Source organism: Protopterus annectens, chromosome 3.part0 (genome assembly GCF_019279795.1).
Source record: "Protopterus annectens isolate FY-2018-M chromosome 3.part0, PAN1.0, whole genome shotgun sequence".
Classification (NCBI taxonomy): domain Eukaryota; kingdom Metazoa; phylum Chordata; order Ceratodontiformes; family Protopteridae; genus Protopterus; species Protopterus annectens.
The window spans coordinates 608,366,223-608,393,787 of record NC_056731.1 but is presented as its reverse complement, the minus strand read 5'-3'; positions in this window follow the sequence as shown (position 1 = coordinate 608,393,787).

Here is a 27,565-nt window from a genome sequence, read left to right as displayed (position 1 = left end):
TTTTGATCAAGGGACAACAAGATTGCGCTCTGTTTAAGTGTATGGGCATGCCAAGTGGGACTGTCAGTACTTATAAAGTGACTCACAGACATCTGTCCCTGTTTCTGTAGTACTGTACTTCACTCAAAATGTGCATGGCATTCTCCAGCTGTCTGATGTAATTAATGTGTGACAGAGGTTCATAATGTTACACCACACACAGACTGACAGTCTGTGATAACACCAACATAATAATACCTCACATGCAAAAGATGTGGATACCTCCATATTTGAACCATCAACAGCATCACCCATGCTAACTTCCCTAGTCAACTGATCCACACAAGCTGCCAGACAGAGAGTAGTCATTCACCACACAAAGACATTCATATGTACATTGTTATTCCTATGTTTAGTGAGGCATACAATGTGTGCTCGATTTCTGTGTTACTGCCCTGAGTTTGCCTGGACTGCTGAAAGTGGTTATAGGGGGAACCTACTATGTTAGGTGAGAGGGAGCAACACCACATGTTCTGCTGAGATACACAGTAGTCCAACTATTCTGTGACCTCACTGTTTAACATCACCCTTGACTGATGTAGTGCATATTCCAACCATGAGGCCTACTGAATTTGAGGGAACACATACTAGTGAACTGAGTAACTGTAGTGCAATGCAGATGTTACTTGTGTCCAGATAGCCCACTATATTTACTGTCATAAATGTAACAAATCCATACATACAATAGCATATTAAAATAATCCTTACAAGCAGTGTGTAGGTTAGGGGCTTACCTTGCGAATGCAGCAGTTGACAGAACTATAGTACTGGGCTGACTTTGTCTGAAGCAAGCAGTACACAGCCAATACATGGATAGGTACAGGCTGTGTGGGTTACAGGTGTCAGTCTCTAGGACCCTAGGTTGTCAGTGAATGTGCTATGCATTGTCTGTTAGCCAAAGCCAGGGTGTACTGGGCATGCCTACATCTGTCTACAAGGACATCATCAAGGAGGTTCCTCCTCAGAGTCTTCCTGTGACTGTGGCTTTGGTGACCTAGGCAGTGGTGGGGGCTGTGTATCCCTTCCCTTTGCTGATCCCACTGCAGCTGTTTCTGCAGGATCATATTGTGTAGCATACCAAATACTGTGAACGTATGTGCACATGTGGCTGGAGAGTACTGCAGGGCTACACCACATATATCAAAACACTGGAACTATGACTTCAGAAGCCCACACACATACTCTGTGATGTTCCTAGTTTGTGCATGTGCCTCATTATGGCATTCTTTCATGGGTGTGTGTACATTTCTGATGGGTGTCATCATCCACGGTTAAAGGGTGTAGCCAGCATCCTCCAGTAAATGGCTGTATGGGATGTCACCGCTAGCAAACATCTGGTACAGTTGTGATGCATGCCAGATATGGGAGTTGTGATAACTGCCAGGTTTTCCAGCACACACATTCATGATAATCCCCTGGCCATTGCCCATAACCTGGCAGTTCATGGAGTGGTAGCTAGTGTCCTAATGGCTACACATACCTTTGTTTCCATTGGGTTACAGTTTATATAAAAAAGTGTACACACCCCTGTTAAAATGACAGGTTTTTGTATAAAAAATGAGACCACCGTAAATCATTTCAAAACTTTTCCCACCTTTAATGCAACCTATAACCTGTACAATTCAGTTGTAAAACAAACAGATCTGTTAGGGGAAAAATATAAAAAATAAAAAAGGTGCAATAAGCTGGTTGCATAAGTGTGCACACCCTTAAACTAATACTTTGTTGAAGCACCTTTTGATTTAATTACAGCATTCATTCTTCTTGGGTACACACCATCAATTAAAGAGACTGATTAACCCCAAATAAAGTTCAGCTGTCCTAGTAGGATTTTCCTGACATTTACTAAGTTGCCTGCTACAGCAAAAGCCATGGTTCGCAGAGAGCGTACAAAGCATCAAAGGGATCTCATTGTTGAAAGGTATCAGTCAAGAGAAGGGTACAAAAAAATGTTCACAGCATTGGATATACCATGGAACACAGTGAAGACAGTCATCAAAAAGTGGAGAACATATGGGACAACAGTGATGTTGCAAAGAACTGGATGTCCCTCCAAAAGTGATGAGAAGACAAGACAAAAACTTGTCAGGGAGGGTGCCAAGAGACCTACAGCAAGACTGAAGGAGCTGAAGGAATTTCTGGCAAGTACTGGTTGTGTACCACAGGTGATAGCAATCTCTCATGTTCTCCATATGTCTGGACTATGGGGTAGGGTTGCAAGACGGAAGCCTTTTCTTACACAGAAAAACATCCAGTTCCAGCTAAAATTTGCAAAACAGTACACCAGGTCTCCCAAAAGCATGTGGGAAAATGTGTTCTGGTCTGATGAGAACAGGGTTGAACTTTTTGGCTACAATTTTCAAAGGTATGTTTGGCACAAAAACAACCTTTTGCATTACCAAAAGGACACCATCCCCATGATGAAGCATGGTATTGGCAGTATCATGCTTTGGAGTTTCTTTTCTTCAGCTGAAACTGGGGCTTTAGTCAAGGTGGAGGGAATTAAGAACAGTTCCAAATACCAGTCACTTTTTGCCCAAAATATTCAGGCATCTGCTAGAAAGGTGAAGAGGAATTTCACCTTTCAATACAACAATGACCCCAAGCATGCATCCAAAATCAACAAAAGAATGGCTTCACCAGAAGAAAATTAAAGTTTTGGAATGGCCCAGCCAGAGCCCAGACCTAAATCCAATAGAAAATATGTGGGGTGACATGAAGAGGGCTGTGCACAAGAGATGCCCTCACAATCTGACAGACTTGGAGCACTTCTGCAAGGAATAGTGGGCAAATATTGTCAAGTCAAGATGTGCCATGCTGATACACTCCTACCCAAGAAGACTGAATGCTGTAATTAAATCAAAAGGTGCTTCAACGAAGTATTAGTTTAAGGGTGTGCACACTTATGCAACCAGCTTATTGTACTTTATTTATTTTTTTATATTTTTCCCCTAACAGATTTGTTTGTTTTTCAATTGAATTGTAGATTATAGGTCACATTAAAGGTGGGAAAAGTTTTGAAATAATTTATTGTGGTCTCTTTTTTTATATCACAAAAACCTGGCATTTTAACAGAGGTGTGTACACTTTTTATATCCACTGTAGCTTCCCCTGTGTTGGCTCTGGGTCTGAGTTGAGTGCAGCAGAGCTCAGTGAGTTCTTGTAGTATGTCCCTGTCCATCCTGTAGTGCTCTACAATCTACAGCTCATGTAGCTCCCAGCAGCAGCAGCAATGACTTCAGCATATAGCACATACAGGTGCAGCAGCCCCTAGCATTCTCTGTTAACATTTCCTAGTCTGTACTCCAATGGCCCAGCGTATTGGAGACAAATCAGAATGTATGGTGTATGCATACTTTGTAGAGCTCTGCTGTAGGTACAGAATGTGTGATTGAGTAACTATGATTCATTCTACCAGCTATTAACATCATTTCATGGCCCTATTTTAGCTTAAACAAGGGTCAAAGCTAATTAAAGACATTTTTTAAACACACTTAGTGTGGTGGTGCACCATGCAAACACGCCCATGGAAGGTAAACAAATCTTAGAAGTTAGTGGATGCACCTCCCCTGTAGGGACACACTCATCCAGGCAGCACACCCTACAAACACATGCACCTAAACTGAAATGAGCTTAGAAGTCAGTAGACACACCCCTCCTTGTATCGGCTGCCTTCTGTGTAAACATCAACATGAGTCTAAGCCTACATGAAGGGGATATGCAGAAACAATTACTCATTTCGCTATTCAGTACCTCCACCTCATTTGCATAAATATCGATGCTCACAACCTGGAAATTACAAACTTCAGAAGCCAACTATGTTAGCAACAGCACCAATGCACAATTGTAGAGACTCCATGCACAGTCCTGTAATACATTTGTCACATACTACTTAATTTGTTTTTTTCCATTGTATTTTCTGTAAAGCATGAAATTGAAAAACAAACAAATCTGTTATGGGAAAAATATAAAAAAATAAATAAAGTACAATAAGTTGGTTACACAAACATGCCCAGATTATTAACAAAAAATGTAATTTATTTCCTTTAATTTTTAAGAAACTTTTTACATGAAAGTAAGCAGGTTTGGGATCCCATAAGTGCTGCAAATCACCTCATAAAGAGGTGACTCTCATGCAAATGAGGCAAGTAGAGCAATCCAGCAAGCAGAGAGGCAGCTCTGCAGAGCCTGTGTCAGTGTCCGTAGTGTACATGGAAAACTTCCGTGGACAGGAATGTAGACATTCAAAAGGGGCTGTAAAAATGTAGGTAGATGGACAGAAATGGCATACCACAGACAGAAATGAGTGAAACTATCCTTCGTGTGTCACAAAAGTTACAGGAATATATGTTGATATAAAAACTTTTCTTAATAATCTGGGCATGTTTGTGTGGTGCGTCACAGTGGGCAAACATGCCTTATGTAAAAAAAATCAATATTATGATACAGAAATGTATTACTGTACCCAGTGTGGAGCATCTACAATGGTGCAGTGGTGCTGTTGCTAATGTGGTAGGGCTTGGAAGTGTGTAGTCTCCAGGTTATGAGCATGGATCCCTATGCAAATGAGGTGGAGTTACTGAATAGCAAAATGAGGTACTCATGTCTGCATATCCCCTCCATGTAGGTAGAGAACCATCTTTGTGTCCACAGAGTAGGTAGATGACATCAGGAGAGGGTGTGTACAAGACCTGCTAAGCTGATTGGAACTTAGCTGTGCCTATTTGTGCGGCATGCTGCTGTGCTGAGCGTGGAAAGTTTTGAGGGGGGTGTCCACTGACTTCTAAGCTATGTTTACCTGCAGCGCATGTGTTTCCTCATGTTTGCCTGGCCCTCTGCTTTGCTGAGCCTGGAAAGTTTGGAGGATGTGTCCAGTGATTGCTAAGATTTGTTTACCTGCTTGCTACGTATTTGTGTGGCATTCTGCATCAAAAATCAATTATGTATTAATTAGTTGTGACCCTTGTTTAACTTAAACTAGGGCCAGTAAATGATGGTATGCATCATAGATAGCTAGTCACACAGTCAGCACCTGCAGTAGAGCACTATAAAGTATGCATGCACCCTAAAATCAGATTTTTCACCCATTCTCTGAACCATTAGAGTACAGACTTGGGAATTTTAAGTGAAAGAATGGTAGGGGCTGCTGCAGGTCTGCTACCTCTGTATGTGCTAGATGCCGAAGTTAGTGCTGCTGCTGCTGCTAACAGTAGGCCTAGGCAGAGAAGGAGAAGAGGGTTCAGGCCCAGGGTAACCTTCTGGAGCAACATGAGCTGGATATTGTAGAGCACTACATGATGGACAGGGACATACTACAAGAATTCTCTGAGCTATTCTGCCCTCAACTCAGACCCAGAGCCAACACAGGGGATCCCATCCCAGTGGAAACAAAGGTATGTGTAGCCTTTAGGAAAATAGCCACAAGTACCTAAAACCAACTGGGGACATGATAGGGGTCTCACAGGCATCAGCATCCAAGGTAGTCCACCAGTTCCTGGATGCCATGCTACCAAATGCCAGTGAGCACATTTATTTTCCCCTCACCTCTAAGGTGAGGGCCAGCAATATGCAACACTTCTGCCATGTAGCACATTACCCTGAGGTACTGGGTGCCATAGATTGCACTTGTGTACGCATCAAGGCACCACATGGTGAGCAGGGTAGAATCTATGTCAACCACTCCCAGGTCATGTGCAATGCCTGGGACATTATCATGAGTGTGTGTGCTGGCAGCCCAGGCAGTTATCATGACTCCCATATCTGACACACATCACAGCTGTACCAGATGTTTGTTAGGGGGGACATCCCACATGGCCATTTAGTGGGGGATGCTGGCAGCACCCTGGAACCATGGATGATGGCACCCATCAGAAATGCACACACACACATGGAAGAATGCCATAATGAGGCACACACACAAACTATGAACATCAGACTGCATGTGTTTGGGCTGCTGAAGTTGCGATTCTGGTGTCTTGATATAACTGGTGGATCCCTGCAGTACTCTCCAGCCACATGTGCACATGTGTTCACAGTATGTGCCATGCTACACAATATGATCCTGCAGAAACAGCTGCAGCAGGATCAGAAAAGGTAAGGGATACACAACCCTTTACCAGTGCCTAGGGTACCACAGCCACATTCGCAAGAGGACTCAGAGGAGGACCACCCCGATGACGTCCCTGTGGGCAGACATAGGCATGCCCAGTACACCCTGGCATTGGCTAAGAGACCATGCATAGCACATTCACTGAAAATTAGGGCCCTAGGGACTGACACCTTACTCCTACTCACATACATATAGTAAACATGTTGATGCCAGGCAACCCATAACCTGTACCTGTCCATGTATTGGTTGTGTACTGCTTGCATCTCACATTGTCAGGCCAGAACTACAGCTCTCTCAACTGCTGTATTCACAAGGTAAGACTCTAAGCTATACACTAATTGTAAGGATTACTATAATATATCATATGTACTGATCTGCTGCTATGCAAGGAAATATAGTGGGCTAATTGGACAGATGTAACATCCACATGGGACTACAGATACCTAGTCCAGTAGTATGTGTTCTTTAATATTCACTAGGACTTATTTTTGGAACATTCACTACATCAGTCAAGGGAGATGTTAAACAGTGGGCTCACATGATATTTGGACTACTACATATCCTAGTAGATCATGTGCCATTGTTCCCCCACACTGATCACAGCAGTGTACAACTGCTTTAACAGAAAATCACCCATGGTATATCACTGGACCAGGCAATCTCAGGGCTGTAACATAGATATTGCTCACACCATTGTATGTCTCTCCTCATGCAGGCTGGCAATGTACATATTTATGCTGTTGATAGTGTGATAAATGACTCCTCTCTGTCTGGTGACCTGAATGGCTCAGTGGACTAGGAAAGCTAGCATGGGTGATGATGTTGATGGTTCTAATCTGGAATTAATCACATCTTTTTTCATGAGAGGTAGTACTATGTTGGTGTTTTCACAGACTGTCATACCTGTTAGTGCAAGGAATCTGGACAAAGCCAGTAAGATTGCGGGGAGAAAGGACCAAACATAAGGACAGATTTCAAATATCATTCCTATAAAGCTAAAAATTCACTGGAAAGGTTTTGCATTATTACATATATTCTGAAGGATATGATGTCTGAAACACAAATGGTTGTCTGTTAGTAGTATAATGTAGTGATGTCAATATTCACTAATTCAACAGAAGACCACAAATGTATTAGGAACAGACCAAATATATGAGGCAAAACTCTGGGTATTTTGGGGAAATCAGAACAGTTGAGAGGTATCCAGACTGTCAGTCTGTTGGTGGTGTAACATTACCAACCGCAGTCACAGATTAAGTACAGCACACAGCTGGGGAATGCTGTGTACAGTTTGAGTCAAGTGCAGTACTGCAGAAACAGGGGCAGATGTTAATGTCTGTAACATACAAAATCCTGGACTGGAGTACAGGTAGGTATGGACTGGAGTCATCTTACAAGTACTGACAGTCTCACTGGGCATGCCCATACACTTTGTTAAAATGAGTGAAATCCTGTTGCCCTTTCATAAAAGTGACTTATGTATAAAAGTTTATACATACAGATATGTATATATATACATATATATATATATATATATATATATATATATATATATATATATATATATATATATATATGTATATGTATGTATATATATATATATATATATATATATATATATATATATATATATATATATATGTCTCTCTCTCTCTCTCTCTCTCTCACACATGTATAGTATATATATATATATATATATATATATATATATATATATATATATATATATATATATATATACATATATATATATATTGCTATGTACTGTTAAATAGATATATACTGTTATATATAGCTATATAAATTAAAATGATGCATTCACCCCCCCCCATATCTACATAACACATATACATATCATATACACATGCAGCTACAGTTATATATACATTTCTGTTATATACAGAAATATGTGTGTGGATGTCTGTATTGTCCAACATACCCTAATAATGGTGAGTAAATCTTCACTATCACACAGCCATACTGCTGCTCAAAGGGTCCAAGCTAAAGGTGCAGTAGTATAAATTCCACTTATCACAGACCCTTGTGCCTGCTGGATGTCACCATGTAGACAGACACAGATGAGTAGCTGCTATAATGTATAATGTTGTCAATGCATGTATGGAAAGGGCAACTTGTCCCCTACCCAGAGGTATGCCTATGTAACTGCAAACAGACACATATGGCCATACTGGTAACTGTATGCACATAGCTAGGATAATTACAGGTACCCCACTGCTAGGATACTAGATTCAGATAACAATATGAAGCAATATCACACTGCAGGCCACAGATGGTGGTCATCACAGGCCTACTTTGTGTAATGCACAAGTACTGTGCCTGCAATCACACAGCCAAAAGGCTTAATGAGTGGCTTGTGCAATAAGTACAGTAGTCTATAGTGTATAAGTCTAGATAGGTAGGGGTACTAATCTCACTCTAGCCCCCTTGGTGCATCAGTGTGTGCATCCTTGTGCAAATGAATGGACTTGCCCTCATAGGCTATCCACCTACAATGGTGGTTATGCACTTTTTGGCCATGTAACTTGCTGCTGGCTTTCACACTGCCCTCTTCTTCAAGGCTTGATGATGTCAGACACTGTAAGACTACCAGCTGAGAGTATACTATCAGATGTAAGCTTTGGTGCATGCAATAAGAACTGTGATCAATAGTGTATATGACTGGATAGGTAGTGGTTCTAATCTCACTCAAGCCCACTTGGTGCACGTGTATATATCCATATGGTGTAGCCTAGATATATGTAAGGTTTTGCAATATTTTATTTGTAGTGGGTGATGTGTCCCCCCAAAGGACTGACCACAACAAGGCCTGCATATGTCATCAAGCATAATATGTCCTAAAATGATAGTATTAGCAGACATGAGGTGTGTTGCATGCATGACGTACTGTGATCTGTAGTATGTACCATTACATAGGTCAGTGTGCATACCTACATACAGCCAACCTGTACTACATGTGTGCCTTGGTGTGTCCTTTATGCAATGATTAGAAGTGGTGCTAGCCTCAGTGTAGCCATGTGTTTGTGTGTGCCTGTTAGAACATTTTACAACATGATATGGAACCATGGGACATATCAGTTGAACACAGAGAATACTGTAGCCTTAGACTGTCACTGGTCAGAAAGATATGGATACATTCACTGTTGTACAACCAATACCAACAGGTTTGGAACGTACATCCCAGACTGACACTGGTATACTGAATGTGGCAGTCATCATAGCTATCACTGTGTGCAGTGGCACACTTGCCATGTCAATACACAGGCATATTGTACAACTGTAGCACCTACACAGGTTCTAAAGTACACCAATACACATTGTAGAGAACATGTCCTATGGAGTCTATGTCAGGACCGTAGATGTGAAGTCTGTCTCAGAAATGCTTTGGAGAAGATGTGTATAGCTCCATACAGGGAGGTGTCAGTTCCCACTGTGTACCTCATGTGTATCCATAACAGGATTAACACATGTTACCAACATCAGTGTGGTATGCATAGTACATGCTGCTGAGACAGGTATGTAACACAGGCAGTATACCCTACATGAAACAGCTCCCCCCATGCATGTCACGCACACATCTGCTGTGATACACATCATGTGCAGGTTACACATTGGAATGTAGAACACCACAATCATAACTATTTCTGGTCAACTGTTAGTACTGGACACAGGATATATGTAGATATGTACTCTCCATCAAACCCTGGTGGCACATAAGAAGGGAAGCAGACCTTCTCATAGATTAGGGATGCACGAGTATGCTGAATGCCAACATTGTTCTTGTTAGCTTGTTATATACATCTGAACCTATAGAGCCATGCAGTTATTCTGCTGTACCTTGCTGACGACATATGTCCACTGTGCTGACATGCCATCCTGTGCTGCTTAATTCTGCTGGGTACCCATAGGTTATCCAGACAGACTCCTGTAATAGAAACATAAACAGGCCTGTGACACACTTGTCACTGTGTAACCATACAGCCAGTTGAACAACATATAACATAAGGACCACATAAGGTACACACCATTTTGTGGCGTACTTGTGACAAATGCCAGCACACAGTATCTCTAGTTAACCACTACAAGTGGCATGGTGAACCAACACTGCATTATGCAAGTACACGTTAAATAATATAGTCACCCTGTGCATCATACCCATAGCTTCATTTCCCTCTATCAATGTCAAGGATGACAGGGATGTGGCACAGGTATCATCACTTGCACAGGGTGTTGTGTATGGATGCAGGAGGCCTAGGCTGGCTGAAACAGTAGACAGCTTGTGTGTGAGTAAGGGGGAAGCATGTAAGATGGACTGTGGAGAGGTGCTGTGTGTGTCTGTAGGTAACCTGCATTTGACAGTGGTGTATGAGTGTGTGCATGTACACAGTCAAGCTCAGTGCTAGCCCTACATGTGTACATGTTGGACATCTTTGGACCGTACATGGCAGAGTTTACAGTTCGCTGTCTCCTGCCCCAAACACGAGCACTGGCTCTGCTGGGAGTTGCACTGGCACCTCCATGCCCAAGGTCTGCTGAGACCATGTCCCCCATGGGACTGCTTAAGACCACGAGCCCATGGCCTGCCACATTGTGGTGTGGACAGCACACTTCCATCTGTAGTGCTGGATGTCCTGTCAGTATGGGATCATGCACCTCCACGTGGACTCTCAGAAGATGGTGTTGCTGACCTACGTCCACATGTCCTATGCTCAACTTCAACCACACGTTCCAGCACAGACAACCTCCAGTCCAAAATAATGCCTCAGCCTACTGCCTGTCCACTGCATCACAGAACTGATCCAGGGTGTCCCCAATGTGGTGTAAGCTGTCATGGATGTCAGACTGTGGCATCCATAGCCCTAAGCATACGCCTGATGTTCCATTCAGAATGTGCCTGTGCCTCCATGATGGCCCAAAACATGCGCTCAGTAACCCATGATGTGACACCTGCAACAGGTGATGGATGGACAGCAGGCCTCCTACAAGCATCCTGTCAATCCACCAGTGTGTGACTTCACCAACTCTCTGGCTATGGCCAGTGTCTACATCACTGGAACCATAGTTGCCACACTTTCCTGTTCCATGTCTCCATCCTCTGACTGTACAGTATCTGTGGTCTTTGGGGATGGTGTGTGTGTGTGTGTGTGTGTGTGTGTGTGTGTGTGTGTGTGTGTGTGTGTGTGTGTGTGTGTGTGTGTGTGGGCATACAGACTGTGTGAAGTGACAATGGGGGCAGAAGAGTGATGTCTACCTCTGGGACAGATTCAGACCCCAACACCCTCACCTGTGCCTCACTGTGGCCACGATCATCATCAGTGTCCTAGGAGATACTGACATCAGACTCCAACCCCCACAGTCACCTGCAATATGTATGAAAAAAAAGCAGTACATTAATACCTACACTGTTGTATATGAACATCATCTAAGACTCATAACAATGAAGACCCACAACTGGATTAACAGTCAAACAACTTCCTTCTCCACCTTCATCCACAAAGTACTGCCTCAGAATACAATTCACATTGAAGTCAGGACCTTTATAATCATCACTTGAAGTAAATCAAGTCAAGCATGACTAGTAATATTTACCTTTTACTTACACTGTATGACACTATAATTGAAAAAACAACACATAAAACCCAATACAACTCTCTTCACAATTATATAGAAATACACATTTTACTGCCTAATGTATTTGCCTTCAACTTGTTTTTCTAAAAGGCTTTTCTTTGCCTAATTTAAACCAGGAGCCTTATCTGCTCTTATCTGTAACTGACAAAGTGTATCTGTTTGTTGAACTACACTCCTGTGACTATCCACACTCGAAACCTTAGGTATCTCTTTCACTGGTATTTAAAAACATCCTATGCTGTTTTCACACATAATTATGTGTGCATAGGACATTATGCTGGCCCTTAAACCATACTAGATCATAATTGTTCTTTAACAAACAAGTGTCATACTTACCAGGGGCAGGACCACGGCCTTGGACAATACCTGATGGACCTTTGAAAAGTTGAGGGTGGAGTAATGTCAGTACCATTGTACGTTGCAGCCCAACAAGGTAATATGTCCATACATCTGACATTGACAGTAGCTACTGTGTTACTTGTTGTATTGGTCCCAATCTGCATATGAGTGTATACCTGAGGTTACACCCCCCCCCAAAGAACAAAGACCTAATCCCTATATAAAAGTATGTAAAGCCTGACACACTGACTGCTACAGTATTACAGTGCTGATCACAGTAAGCTTACCTGCATGCTCCTCGGCTGTGGAAACTGGGGCAACCCACCTCCACGATGTACAGTGTGATGGATGCTTCAGAACTGTCGCATGTGCCTAGGTATGCCAGAAATTCCTCAGTGGCCAAGAGTGGTTGTTCCACTGCAGGTCCTCCACTGGTGACAACATGATCCCTGAGTATATCTACTGCCTATCAATGTGCAGCATTAATCATATCAGTTGCCTGGTGTCGAACCTGCTCATATGTCCTGCCCTGCTGGCCCGTGGCATTAACGTCACAGACAATGTCTGACAACAATGCAGCCCACTGTTCCCTATTATGCCTCCCCTGGATATCAGGATGTCATGATGCTGCCTTAGTCCTTGCAAGAATATCTCATTCTCTGCATCTGAGAAGGGTGGGTGTTGTCTGTGGTACATTATTCCTGAAAGACAACACAAGGGGAACATATTACAGGATCAGATACATGGATGTCTACCATGTACAGATACAGCAAGGGCAAAATGGCTGGCACTGTCCACTGCTTGCTCACACATGCCATACCCCACAATGTGACAACATACAACATGTGTGGATCCAACCAAGATAGCGTCAATAGTGAGGTATTTCCCTGTGTATACTGAGAAATTCTGCTGTATGGTCATACACCCAACACTCCAGTCTATGGTGGTGTTCCGCTAAGGCCAACCAGTCAATAATATGTCATAAGACCAGTGCCAGACAAATAGCAGTGTGCTATTACAACCACTATGAAGAGACAGTCTAACACCAGTGTGCCACAATGACAAAGGACAGTACAGTCGTACATATATTAATGACATGTCATTACCACAGGTGTAGGACAGGCTTACTGCTGTAATCTGTCTTCCCCATACTTGTATCCTCCTATCTGCATGCTGTTATGCACAAAAAACAGTTATATACTTGGTGGAGTGCAGTACTCTTCTGTTGAAATGTGCTACTAGTAATGTTTCTAAAAAGTATGTTCTGTGTAAGGTCTCATGCAGAATGGTTCCTCATAGCCAGCTGCCTGCCTTTTAAACTTGTTTTCCATCAGCAGGTGCTTACCTCTAAACCTAGTCTGTAGTTCTGCAATGCTAATTTCAGCCAAAACAGCAAATTGCACTATCATTGGCCAATGATGTGCAACCACGGAGCAATGTATAAGGCCTTCATGTAGACCTGGGCCCCTTTTTGACCTGTTAAGATGGACACAACTGGGATAAGGAGGCTGCATCATCACAGAGGGGTAGGTCTGTAGCAAAAACCTTTACATAGAGCTGTGTACCACAGGCTGCAGCTGCTGCTGCAAGTAGTAGACAAAGGCAGAGAGTGTGAACACTTTAGAGGACAACATGCTGTAGGTGTATCTGTGACAGCCGTGTTGTACAGGCAGTGCCAGGGTGAAGATACCCTTTACAATCCAATTAAGTCATGTGTTTATGGTACGTGTGTTAGGCAATTGTGTCAATAACAGAGTACTAGGTGATGTATAGTACTGCTATATGGATATGTAGTGTGTCCCTACCTGCATGCCTGTGACTGCATGCACTGAAAAGCAGTTATTTAATTTGCAATGCTTTGTGTGGATAAAGAGTGTATTAGTGATTCATTAATTGCTATCTTCACAATAATGTAATTGAAATGGAGCACAGCACTGGGTTTGAACCCAAGGCTGTTTGTGGCAAAATGTACGGTATGCAAGCCATTTAACAGACTGAGCTGCTGAGTCACTGCTACAGCTGATGTATTTGCAAGATATATGTGTACACATACAGGTTGTGACAAACATTTCCTTCATCCATCAGTATGTGCATGGTTTTATATGAATGTATTTCTGTACCAGAGTCCCAGCTGAACATGTATTTTGCCATGAATCCCTTAGCTGGTGACTTTCTACATGTTGCTCATAAAAGGGCACATTAGCCTGCTATCACAGGCCTCAGTTACATTCATTATCATGTCTTTGGCTGTCTAGTGATGTACTACTGCACCAGAATCCAAGGTACACTCCCATTTTTTCCATTACTTTTTATTCCAGTTTGCATGGTGCAGCGCGGCATGCAGCTTCGCTGAAACACACCTAATGACTGTATTGGCAATTACTATGTTTTGTTTAAACCACGTGTTTTAAGTATGAGTTGTGTGGTGTGGTGACTTGATATAGTGTGCTTCAGGTGTGATGGGTTTGGGTTTGAAACATGGCTGAGGTGTTTATTTTGTATATGTGACTTACAAAGTTAGAAACACATATACTCATTATAGCTGTATTTAGCTGAGCTTAGCAAAGCTGCCCAATGTGACACTTTATGCAGCTCTGCGCTAAAAAAATAAAGAAAAAAAGGGGAGATAGCAAAGTGGTGAAATGAGGGCAAGCAGGGAGAAAAGCATTGAAAGGCAGGGAGGGATGTGAAGGAAGCATATAGGAAAGAACCATAGCTGTCCATTTCTTTTACAACAACAATTGTGCACTTTGACACATTTGTAGATGAATTTAGATTCTCAGACTCCAGAGAGAGGGGTGAGGACAACATAACTGTGGTGTCAAGCCAATTGGACCAAATTATGTGTGTCCAGTGGACACGTGTGCGAAATAGTTATATATGGGACAATTCATTTTTTTATGGGGGCGGCAGGTGCCCATTTTTTTAAGGTAAGAGTGGAATGTTGGGGAAGGGACATCGGTACGTGTGGAGGGAGGTAAGTTGGGTGGATGAGGATGCATTTGCAAACAGACAAGACAGCAGACAGGGGAGGTGTGTGACACATAAGGGGGTGAACACCTTGGACAGGGAGGGTTTTCTAGAATCCAAGTCCCATGTGCCTCCAGACAGCAGCAGCATGATTCATGTCTCCACCCATGTGACTGTCAACACTGCTCCAGCACTGCCTCGATGGTGGGTGTGCTGGAGGCTGGGCACCAGGGTGTGGCCGCACCACCAGGGTGGCCACCATGTCCTTATTCCAGCACAGATATTGGTCATAGCCATGGTGGACGTGCGCCAAGACCAGTAGCATTGCCTGGGTGACAACAACCCCGCTGTCGCTGCTCCCAAAGAGGGGCCGGGTCCCATTCCCTGGGGCGGTACCACCCGACACTTCAGGTGGTGCAGGGGCAGCAGACTGGGCTCCACAGGTCTGGGTCCCAGATGTGCTGAGACCTGATACCATGGTCAGTTGAGACAAGGTAGGGGGATCAGCTGGAATCAGCCTACCTTGACATGCTGTGGTAAATGATGGCAGTGTGTTACAGTTAGTTATAACCAAACCATTGTTAATATTAACAGAACTGAACATCAGATTTATTCATCCAAATACATATTAATGTATATTATGTTCAACAGAACATTAAGTAACATAATAGTCAGTATGGTAACAGCAAGCCAGTATGAAGTAAACCATAGGGCCAACAAAACAGTCAGTTTAACAAATATGTTAATATTGCATTGTAATAAAACACAACAATAATCATCCACATTTCCCAAAATATAGTTAGTATAACAAATTATGTTATTATTAAAGTATAATAGAACATAATAATGTTTTCCACAATATAATTAGTTTAACAAAATATGTTAATATGCAATCATAAGAATAAATAGCAGTAATAAATAAATGAAGATAAGGGGTGGGGAGAGAGAGAGAGAAAAACATTGCGTAACTGCCATTGTAGATTATATCCCTGAAAATCCCAATGTATATATATATATATATATATATATATGTATATATATATATATATATATATATATATATATATGTATATACTGTACAGGTGTGTAGTGTCAGTTTTGACTACAGTGACTACAATTCTCCTATAGCTGATGTAGCACGTACATAACTCTCAAGGTGTTAGCATGGGTCAGAATGGACCAATCAATAACAAATGCAGGTACAGCACTACATAGAACACTTTCACATACTGTGGACTTGTTTATATAACTACCCAGGTGTTCTGTAAATGGATTTGGTAATACATTGCATTCCAGGTAATACTTTATCTGCTAATTATGTGACAGACTGATTAGGCTGGTTTACATGCATTATGAGAAAGGGTGACGCTTGAGAGGCATGTTTGTGTACAGTAAGTAAATTAGACAGCCATCATATCTTAGTTGGCAGGCATGGGAGTAGAACCCAATACCTGTGACTGCAGGGGACATCTGAAATTAATGTATTAATTGACTGCAGCAGCTTAGTACAGACATGCAAGGGATGCAGCCATTCTGAGATTACACAGCTTTATTTATGACTCAAAAATGCTGATGAACACATTCTTGGTATTGATGTTAACATTCTTGTAATCTACACACAATACCTGCTCATTATATGGGGTTACATCTCCCATAAATTTGTGGTGTTCCTGGTGAGCGGAAATGTAAGAATTACGTGACTGATACTAAAACATTAGTGCTACATTCCGCTGGATTTGAACCCAGGACTGTGTGTGGCAAAATGTACTACATACAAAGCATTTAACAGATTGAGCTACTGAGTCACTGCTGACTATTGATTGATACTTGCCTGGAGATCACCTGGAGCTATAATATGAGTTATGCAGTACAATTTACAGGACATGCCTTTGGCATTCTAGTATTATTACAGTTATATTATATTATACTAGACTGCACTGACACTAGAGCACACATGCATGGAATGCAACAATACTGCATATATTTAAAAAGCTGTATTTTATAATCAACACTACTAGTGAGCACATTTTATTGTTATTGGTTTAAAATATCTGTAAGATCCACATACAATATCTGCCCATGGACTGGTCTACCTCATTCATATACCTTTATTACCTGCTGTCTGAGGAAGAGAGAGCATTCTGTGAACAATATTGGCCTGGAGACAACCTTGGACAGTACTATGAGTTATGCAATACAGTTTGCAGGCTATTAGATTTGCTGGGTACAGCAATTACAGTGTTACACTTGACTGCAGCAACCTTACCATAGACAATCATTGCATACAGCTCTACTGCAACAATTTTGACAACACAATCCTGCTGAACAACATTTTGCTTACTGTTATTGGTATTATTATTTTATTGAAATACAGTACTTCTAGTTCATTTATTGCACTACAGCTCTACATCTTTAATTGTACTTGTATTGCACTACAGTTTTTCTTGTGTATACTTTATTGCAGTATATGCTTTACTGTTTCGTACTTATTCCATAGTTACCATGCTCATAGTGCAGCCTGGCCATGCACCTGGTATGGGACTCAACATTTCGAGCCTTCTCAGCTGCAGCTGTAGGGAGAGATGCACAGCATTATGCATAGTTTTGTAGGTATTCAGCTTGCATATTAATAAAACAGAGGTAAATATACTTACATATTTGTGGAGCATTCCCTGCCTTTGACTCTTAGACCCAGGTGTCCAAGAATCCCCTCTTTCTCCTTTTCAGATCATCATGGTGGTGATGACACTGCTCACCTTTGTGGGGGATACCAGTAACAGTGGTGAGTTCCCTGGCCAAGTGTTCCCAGGCCACCGTCTTACACTTCGAGTCCTAGAATCTACCCTGTATCAGTCAGGGTTCCTAGTTTTTAACAAGGAGCAAGACCATGACCCTGAACTCCTCAATGCCCCACTGCTGTGCCCAAAAGTGCACATCTTCACCAACACTGCCAGCCATACCAGCAGTTGAATGAACTCCAATGAATCTTGCAAAATCCGCACCTACTGGGCTTAATATAGGCATTTTCCCACCTTTACACATCATTCAGCAACATTCAAAAAGTGCCACATTGCTTAGCAGCATGCAAACCAGCTAATCAAAGCCAAGCAAAGTTAAAAAACTCTTACAACCGAGGTTTTTTCGAGGCTTAGCACCACCCAAACGTTAGTAGCTGTTGGCATGTTTATGCACTGCTTAGCATGAATGAGCAGTGCTTAGCAGAGCACAGCAGTGCTAAAACTCATAGTTTCATAAAATTAATTTAAAATATTACATTCCTTTGCAGTCATATTCTGCCCCTTATGGTCTCGAACCCAGGACCTACTGCACCTAAGACTGTAACTTAGCTAGATGGATGTTAGAAAAACTAACATACCTTCACATATGCTGCTAGGCTACCTGTTAGCATTGCTAAGCACTGCACCATGCCACGCAAACACACTTAAGCACACCTATAATTAAGTAATTAATTAGAACCGGTTTCTATTTTTAGATGTCTGGTATGTGTCAGCTGTTTATAATGTGAGCACAGTTTGGCAATGCTGAGCACCGTGCAGCACTGCACAAATACACTTAAACACTCATACAATTAAATAATTAATTACATCTCATTTTTAGTTTTAGATATCTGGCATATGTCAGCTGTCTATATATCTGAGCACAGCTTGGCATTGCTGCACTTTATGCCACGCTGCGCAAACATGCAGTAGTAAAAAAAATATATAAGATACATTGCTAAAATCGTAACACATCATATAAATGACATATACAGTTGACACACTTCAAAACATTACAACAGTGGTGGAGAACATTTCAGGGAGCCCCACACTTACCTGTAGCCACAGGTAGCCGCTACATCTCTACTTACGCTGATTCAATATTCATGTTCCTCAGTTCTCCTTCAGCAGTGAACCATCATTAATATGCATGGCACGCTGTTGATGGGGATCCATGGCCATGTACATGGATACATTCTGTGTTGGCTCTACACGATGCTTACACTGTGTTTATTAAATCCTGGGGATAGTTTTCAATGTGGAGCAATCAGTATTTCTGCTGGTGTCACACAGATGTGAAAACTCATCTCGGTGTACACCAATCATTGCTTTCTCAATTTAATTTAATCTATTCTGGATTTTTAGATACTCAAATTCATGACAGTTTAGTATACAGGATTAAAGCTTGTTCTGTTGCTTTGATTCTTGCTTTTTGATTGAGTATAGATACAGTTATCTTTTCTATTACTACTTGGATCATCATGTATGGAATTTGTGTCAGAATTTGGACTTTATCTGGTGTTTTATGACTGTTTTTGTGGGTCTCTGCATTGACATGGGAGACAGAGTTCTCAACAGTGAGCTGTCAGTATTTCCATTGGTGTCACATAGATATGAGAACTTGCCTGGATGTAATCTGAGCATCACTTTATCAATTTATTTTAATCCACTTTTGGAACTTGGACACTGAAATTCATGCCAGTTTTACACAGATGATTAAGGCAATGAACTTGTAATGAACTTTATCCTGTAGCACTGGGTTTGATTTTTTTAGTCTTCACTTGCCTACCATTTGATTCTAAGTCACTTATTTATTAATTCATTCATTTCCTTTATTAACCAGCTGCCCTTTTTCAGTGCAGGCCTGGGGAGAAATCTCTAGAAGTATTAATGTAGGTCATATAGAGATGTTATAACATCTTTGAAAAAAGCACAAATACAGAGCAACAAATGCTAACAGTAGAAATAATAGATATGACTAAATTCTGTATTTACATACTTGCATAGATATTTGCAATGCAAAGGAAGGCTTGTTTTTACGTCTCCATATGGATAACAGTACATAGTATGTATGCTAGTAGAAAAAAATAACAGTGGAGGGTATGGCCAAGATGGTGAGCAGTTAACAACACTGCTTTTTAGCACTGCTTCATTTTAATATCTGACAGTATTTTTACTAAAAAAACTCAAATTAAATGTTTCAAAACTTGATGGATTTATAGTTGAACATCTGCTAAAAGATTTACTACAAAAATAAGTTAGAAACTCTTTAAATTGCTTTTTTCCTGTGGAAAAAAAACTAGAAAGGACTAATTGTCTCAGAATGAGCCAGTCTAATCCCAGCATATAGGACAATGTTATGAAAAAAAGGCATACAGGCTATACTGAGGAACATCAGTGAGTTACCTCTAAAGATAGTTACATTAGAAAGCCAAATGGACAAATGTAAAGAAGAATGTAAAAAACAAGTCTAAGTGCTGAGTGAATCTCTTAAACAGCAATCATCACAATTCTTGAGTATAGAAGAGGCATTGTGTGATTTTGATGGAAGATTACTTGAACATGAGAATAACACTGAATTTCTTCTAAAACAAAACAACTTATTCCAGGGGGAAAAGAGAAGACTTAAAGAACAGATGTAGAAGGGATAACATCAGAATTTACAGGATTCCTGAAAAGGAAGAGGGAGACAGTATGATTCAGTTCCTTAATACCTAGCTGCCTAAAATTTTAAACCTGTCTGAAGTTTTTTCCCTTTGGCATTGAAAGGGCAAATAGATCACTTTCTAACTCATCTTTAAAAAAAACAAAACACCTTCACCAAGGTCAGTGATCGAAATATATTTTTCCAAGTCAAAATAAGGATTTAGTCTTAAAGGCTGCATGGACTAATTATCCACTTGAAAATAAAGAAAACACTGTAAGATTTGACAATGACTATTCCACATTAGTGATGTCAAAGAGAAAAGCGTGTGTGCCACCCACTTGTTAAAAGCTTAAAGAAAAACAGTATTAAGTCACAAATCTTGTTTCCAGCAAAAATAACAATTCACCTTCCAGAAGGAAAGAAGATTTTTAACAACTTGGAAGATGCAGTGGACTTTATACAAAAAAAAAAAAAAAAAAAAATCCTAGAAAAAAACAGAAGAAATGGAATGGAATCTGTCAACTTCTTTGAAGAGAAATTCAAAAAGTGGTGGTTTGTTAATAAAAGTAAAAAACTGAATGACAAATGAAAATCAGTGTATTTCATGGTTACAAATTCTTATTAAAGAAGTGCTTGAATACTATAGCAATAACCCACCCCTGGGTGTGGGTAATGCTGGATTTACCCACGGTTGGCATGGTTTGGTCCCAAGGGCGAAGCCTGAGGGACCAAACAAAGCCAACCGTGGGTAAATACAGCATTACCCACACCCAGAAGTGGGTTATTGCTATTATACCATGACATTATTTAAGAAAAGAAACTATTACTTTTCTTAAATAATGGCATAGTATAATGCCTGTTTGCTGCCCTTCTGCAGATGTCTGGCATCCGTGGCAGTTCTGATGTATTGCGCGCCTGCGCAGTACGCAACGGAGAAAGCAAGATCTCCGTTGCTTTTTTTACTGTTTTGCTATGTTAAATGGGTTTAACATAGCGAGACAGCTTTAAAATAAGCAACGGAGATGTCCGTTGCTTATTTTAAAACTGTCTCGCTATATTAAACCCATTTAACATAGCGAAACAGTAAAAAAAAAGCAACGGAGATCTTGCTTTCTCCATTGCTTGTTTTTTTTAAAACCTGTCTCGCTATGTTAAATGGGTTTAGCATAGAGAGACAGCTTTAAAATAAGCAACAGAGATCTCCGTTGCTTATTTTAAAGCTGTCTCGCTATGTTAAACCCATTTAACATAGCGAGACAGTGTTTTAAAAATAGAGTTATACTAACGGAAAAAGTCCGGGCGACCGGACCTTTTTCTATTAGTATAACTCGATTTACAATGTGCACGCTGGCCAATCAGCGTGCACGTTTTGGAATATTAATGGGGGGTCATGGTATAATTATGAACAGGTGCTGAATATTACTTTTTACAAGGTAAATCATTTAATATGAAGTTGTTAATCTCGCTGATTATTCTCACTGATGGGTTGGACCCAATCCTCGTCTCTGACATGGCCGATAGCAAGCTCAAGGTTTGCCAGTAGCTCAAGAACAGCCCCTTCTCCCACCATGCACTGCTAGAATTACCTCAGATCTAGTTTGCCATGGCAAGAGAGATCTCAGTGATCCAGATAGCTCGGACCATTTTAGAAACAGCAAATTTTTAAAAGTTTTTTAAAAAAGTTTTCCTTTTTGATATATTTATGTAGTGTGTTAGTTTTATTATTTTTAGATAGTTTAGACAGTTTAGATAGTTTAAATTGTTTTATATTAGGGACTTGTTGGCTTTTTAGTTTGTGTGGGCCTTCAGCCCTTTTTCCTGCTATTAATCCCTTTAGCAGTTAGTTTTTATTTTTGTGGGACTCTTAGTCCCATATTTGTATTATATCGTTGTTTATAAATATATATATATATATATATATATATATATATATATATATATATATATATATATATATATAAATATATATATTGTAGATAGTGCCAAGGTTGGGCTTAGTTGTTTGTGAATCTTTTTACTTTTTTTTTCTCAGTGTGTCAGAGGATAGGGAGAAATCCCACCCCAAATCGGGTTTTAAAAAATGCCCAGATTGTGGGCTGAAAATGTCCATCACTGACGGACATATTCAATGTGTCTACTTCTTTGGGGCCAAGCACCTCCAAGACACCTGTAGCATTTGTCACTCCTTCTCTTCAGGAGTACTCTCGGAGAGAAGGAGGAAACTTACAGAGAGAGGATTGCTACAGCAATCTTTTTCAGAGGTTTTGAATAGCCATGAAGGTGCTAGTATGTCTTCCAAATCTTCAAAATCCAAGTCTTCAGATAAGGTATCCAAAAAGACTAAAATTTCAGAAGGGGGGTCATCGGTTCCACAGTCATCGGAGCGAGTGTACCTTTGATTTGGAGCCAGCTTTCAGTACTGGAGCTGGTCTCTGAAGTTCCTTCTTCACCTCTGCTCCAGTCAGCACCTCTGGTGCATTCAGCTAAGTCTTCAGTCAGCCTTTCAGATTTGGACATGGATTGGCTAGTGCAGAAGCTTTTACAGGCACCAGGACTTGCCAAATTGTTGTCGGCCCCGACCAGCTTGTCGGTGCCAAAGACCATGGAACCGAACTTGTCTACTTCTCCTCCGGGCCATACTGGACTCTCGGAGCCGAGGGAAGTTGAACCAATGGTGGTTGGACCCTTGGAGCTGATATCCGCTCCAGGGTTATCGGCTCCATCGACTCAGATGTCCTCGGTACTGACTGAGGGCTCTAGGAGCTGATGCTCTCCAGTCGGGTCCGGGGAGGATAGTCACACCGACTTGTCGGTGCTGACTCTCCCTCTCAGGGCTTTGGCTCAGATGAGCTCGGCTCCTACCTCAGGCTCGGAGCCCAGGGTTTCGGTGTGGGAGGATCGAACGGTACTCTCGGGTCCGTCCACTTCTCCTCGTCTGAGCCATGGTTCCTTCGATGCTATGAGGAGAGTTTTGTCTCCAAAGACAACATCAGCATCGGTTCAGCTTTCCCTCTCCCCTCAAGCTCCTTTGTCTACTTCTGCATCTACTGACCCCTCTAAGCATAGAGACCCTGAGCCTCAAGTACCCCCACAGGGTGTCCCCTGCTCTTCTGCGACCTCCCCAGACCCTCCCACTGAGGAGGTGCCCAGAAAGAGACTGTGCAAGAGGAGGCACTTAGACTCCCCACAGGAGTCTTTGACATCTGACACAAACTTAGATGAGTCAGAAGGGTCCCCCCAGTCCCTCTCTGAGGATATCTCTTTTGCAGAGATACTAGAGATCCTTAGTCAGAGGAGTGACTGGCAGTCCAAGACCCCTACTGTGGATGAGTCTGTGCTCTTGAAGGCTTTTGGGTCTCAACCTTCCACTTCATGGGTGTCTTTGCCTTATGACGAGCTCATGGATCTGATCTCTCGTAAGGAGTGGGAGTCACCAGAGGCAATGGAACCTGTCCCTCGTAGACCTAATAAATTCATATCTGCCTCAGTCGATAAACCCTTTTTGACAAAAGGAGTGCCTGTGGATGCCATGGTAGTGGCTGCAGCCACCAAAAAGAAAATATCTGACACAGCCTCTTCTATCCATCCCCCTACCAGAGATTCTAGGGTTATGGATAGATATGGGAAGCGCATGTTTAGTTCAGCGACTTTTTCTTTGTGATTACTGAACTACTTGACCCATTTTACAAGACTACAGAGAGATCTCCTGAAAGAGCTAGAAGATACTCTCCAGGGTACAGTAGCTGCAGGAGTGGCCGACAAAGTCAAAGCCCAGCTCGCTACCCTTAACTCAGTAGTCAACTCATCCATGCATCTCATATCCTATGCAGCTCTTCACAGACAAGCCTGGATGTGTCTCTGTTTCTTTTTGGAACCCTTCAAGTCTTCTTTTATTAATACCCCATTTGATGGCTCATCACTGTTTGGGCCCAAAGTAAAGGAAACCTTAACCAGGTGTGATCAAGAAGGCAAGACTTTATCTGCCATTGGGGTCCGCTTTTCCACTCCTATTCGGCCATACCCCAAAGGCCCTGGGGGGGGAGATGTGGTTCCAAAAAACTCAAGCAGCTTTTCACGACACATGTGGTGAAACCCCCTCTAGAGGCAGAGGAGGGGGTTATAATGGAAGATGCCACCCCCGTGGCAGAGGGGGTCCACAGCAACAGGGTGACAGGAGTCAGTTCTCCGGTCAGTCCTACCAGCGCTCCTGAAAGTGGGTCCGACTGTTCGGCTCTGGAGGCAGTCAGCGGTTGCTTGTCTTTGTACCCAGAAGCCTGGATAAACATAACATCGGATACTTGGGTACAAAGCATAATTTCCAGAGGATATTTCATACCATTCTTTACCCCTCCCATTCCTATTAAAAAAATCCCAGATGTTCCACCCAGTCTCAGGGAACAAGCAATCATAGAGGTCCACAGATTGCTAGAAAAAAGAGTCATCCAACCAGTCCCGACAGACCAAGTCGAATTCGGAACTTACTCAAGATTCTTTTTGGTACCAAAGAAAACAGGGGACTGGAGACCTATCTTGGACCTCATCAAACTCAACAAGTTTGTAAAGAAAGAGAAATTCCGAATGGTCATGCTTCAGTCCATTCTTCCCTTTTTAGGGAAAGGTGATTGGATGTGCTCCATAGATCTCAAGGACACGTACTATCAAATAAAGATGGACAGATGCTCCAGAGTTTATCTGCGCTTCCGTCTGGGAGCCAATCATTACCTGTTTCGAGCCCTGCCCTTTGGTCTCACTTCAGCCCCCAGAGTGTTCACCAAATGCATAGCAGTGGTCACGGCTCACCTGAGGCATTTAGGATTCTAGGTGTTTCCATACTTAGATGATTGGCTCCTCACCGCTACCACCAGGCATCAATTGACTCGGGCAACACAATACACTCTGACACTCTGCCCTCAATTAGGCATTCTGATCAACTTTGAAAAGTCTGCCTTATCGCCATCTCAGCATACCGTTTTTATAGGAGCAGAGTTAGATACCTCAACCACCACTCTACGTCTCCCTATTGAAAGAGTCTCCCTTCTTCACCAAAACATCAGCTCACTGGTGTCAAAGAACAAAGCTACAGCAGTGGAGGTATTGAAAGTACTAGGTTTGATGGCAGCAGCAATCCTAGCTATACCACTTGCAAGGATGCATATGCAAATCCTTCAATGGCTACTTTTCACTCAGTGGTCTTACCAGAAACTACCAATGCACCACATGATTCTTATCATGGATTTTTGCAGGAGAGACCTTTGGTGGTGGTTGACGTCTCTTCATGTTACAGTAGGGAGACCCTTTGTTCCCCCCCCCAGTAGCAACTGTAACCACGGACGCTTCCCTGATAGGGTGGGAGGGGCATTTTCAGGAAAAGACTGCCCAAGGCACATGGACAGATCAAGAATCACATCTGCACATCAATGTTCTAGACCTGAGAGCGGTACTTCTGGCGTTGCAGTACTTTCAGGACTCTCTCCCTCTAGGGACTATTGCAATTCAGACCGACAACATGTCAGTAGTCTGGTACTTGAACAAGCAGGGTGGAATCAAGTCTTACCCCCTTTGTCGAGAAGCCCTCAGGGTTTTGCAATGGGCTGTGTCATCCCAGCATTTTCTGTTAGCAACACACATTCCGGGGAAATCCAACGTCATAGCGGACAAGCTAAGCAGGGCAATATTACTCCTTCACGAGTGGTCTCTCAATCAACAGATTGCGGAGTTGATTTTCCGTAAATGGGGCCAGCCTTGCTGCAACCTTTTTGCCAGCCACATCAATTCAAAATGCAGAAGCTACTTTGCCCTGATACCACCTCCCGGTCATCCCCCGAGAGATGCACTTTTACACAATTGGCCCCGGGTCTCCTTTATGCATTTCCACCCTTCCCATTAATTCCCAGATTTTCTACAGAAAGCAAAATCACTGGGAAGGAAGGTTATACTCATAGCCGCCCTACTGGCCTCAACAGATTTGGTTTCTGTTTCTTCACCATCATCTGTTGGAGGATACATGGATCCTGAACCCAGTTCCGGACCTTCTGACGCACCCATCAGGGGACCTTCATCCTTCTCTACAGTCCCTGAAACTGACTGCTTGGCTAATCCACTTCCCGTAATTGCCAGGCTTCATTCAATTTCAGAAGATACAAGACAGATTCTCTTGTCCTCTCACAAGCCATCTACCAGGAAATTATATGGCAGCAAATGGAAAAGGTTCTCAATTTGGGCCAACGCGTAGAACATTGACCCTTTTCGAGCTCCGCTATCTTCGATCTTGGAATTTTTGACAAAAATTTTTAAGCAAGGGGCAGCAACTGCTACAGTTCGAGTTCAGTTAGCTGCTATCTCAAATTTTCACCTTGGTCTTGATGGCTCAAATATTATTAGCCATAAATTGTCCAAAACCTTCCTTAAAGCTGTTCTTCATGTGAGACCTCTGATCAAAATTCCCTTTTCTCCCTGGAATTTAAACCTTATGCTGTCTCAAATTATTCTTCCTCACTTTGAACCAGCTTTTATTTGTGATTTAAAATTCTTATTGTGGAAAACAATTTTTCTTGTGGTCATTACGTCTGCCTGCAGAGTGTCAGAACTTCAAGCATTATCCATCAGACCACTCTACATGATCTTCCATGCTGATAGAGTATCTCTCAGAATGAACCCCTCTTTTTTAAATAAAGTCTGTCCTGAGTCAAACATCAATCAAGTCATTGAACTACCAGTGTTCTTCCCCAACCACCCTAACAACTTAGAATATATATTGCACAAACTTGATGTTCACAGACAGCTCAGATTTTATCTTGACAGAACTAAGGATATTAGGAAATCATATCAACTTTTTGTAGCCTTCTCAGAAGCAAGAAAAGGCAATCCAGTGGCTAAAACAACCTTATCTAAATGGTTATCCGATTGTATATCCTTTGTTTATGAAAATGTGAACATGCCTTTAACGCACAAACCAAAAGCTCATTCTACCAGAGCTGTCTCTACCTCTTCTGCTTTTCAAGCTAAATTTCCCCTTGATGATATTTGCGCTGCAGC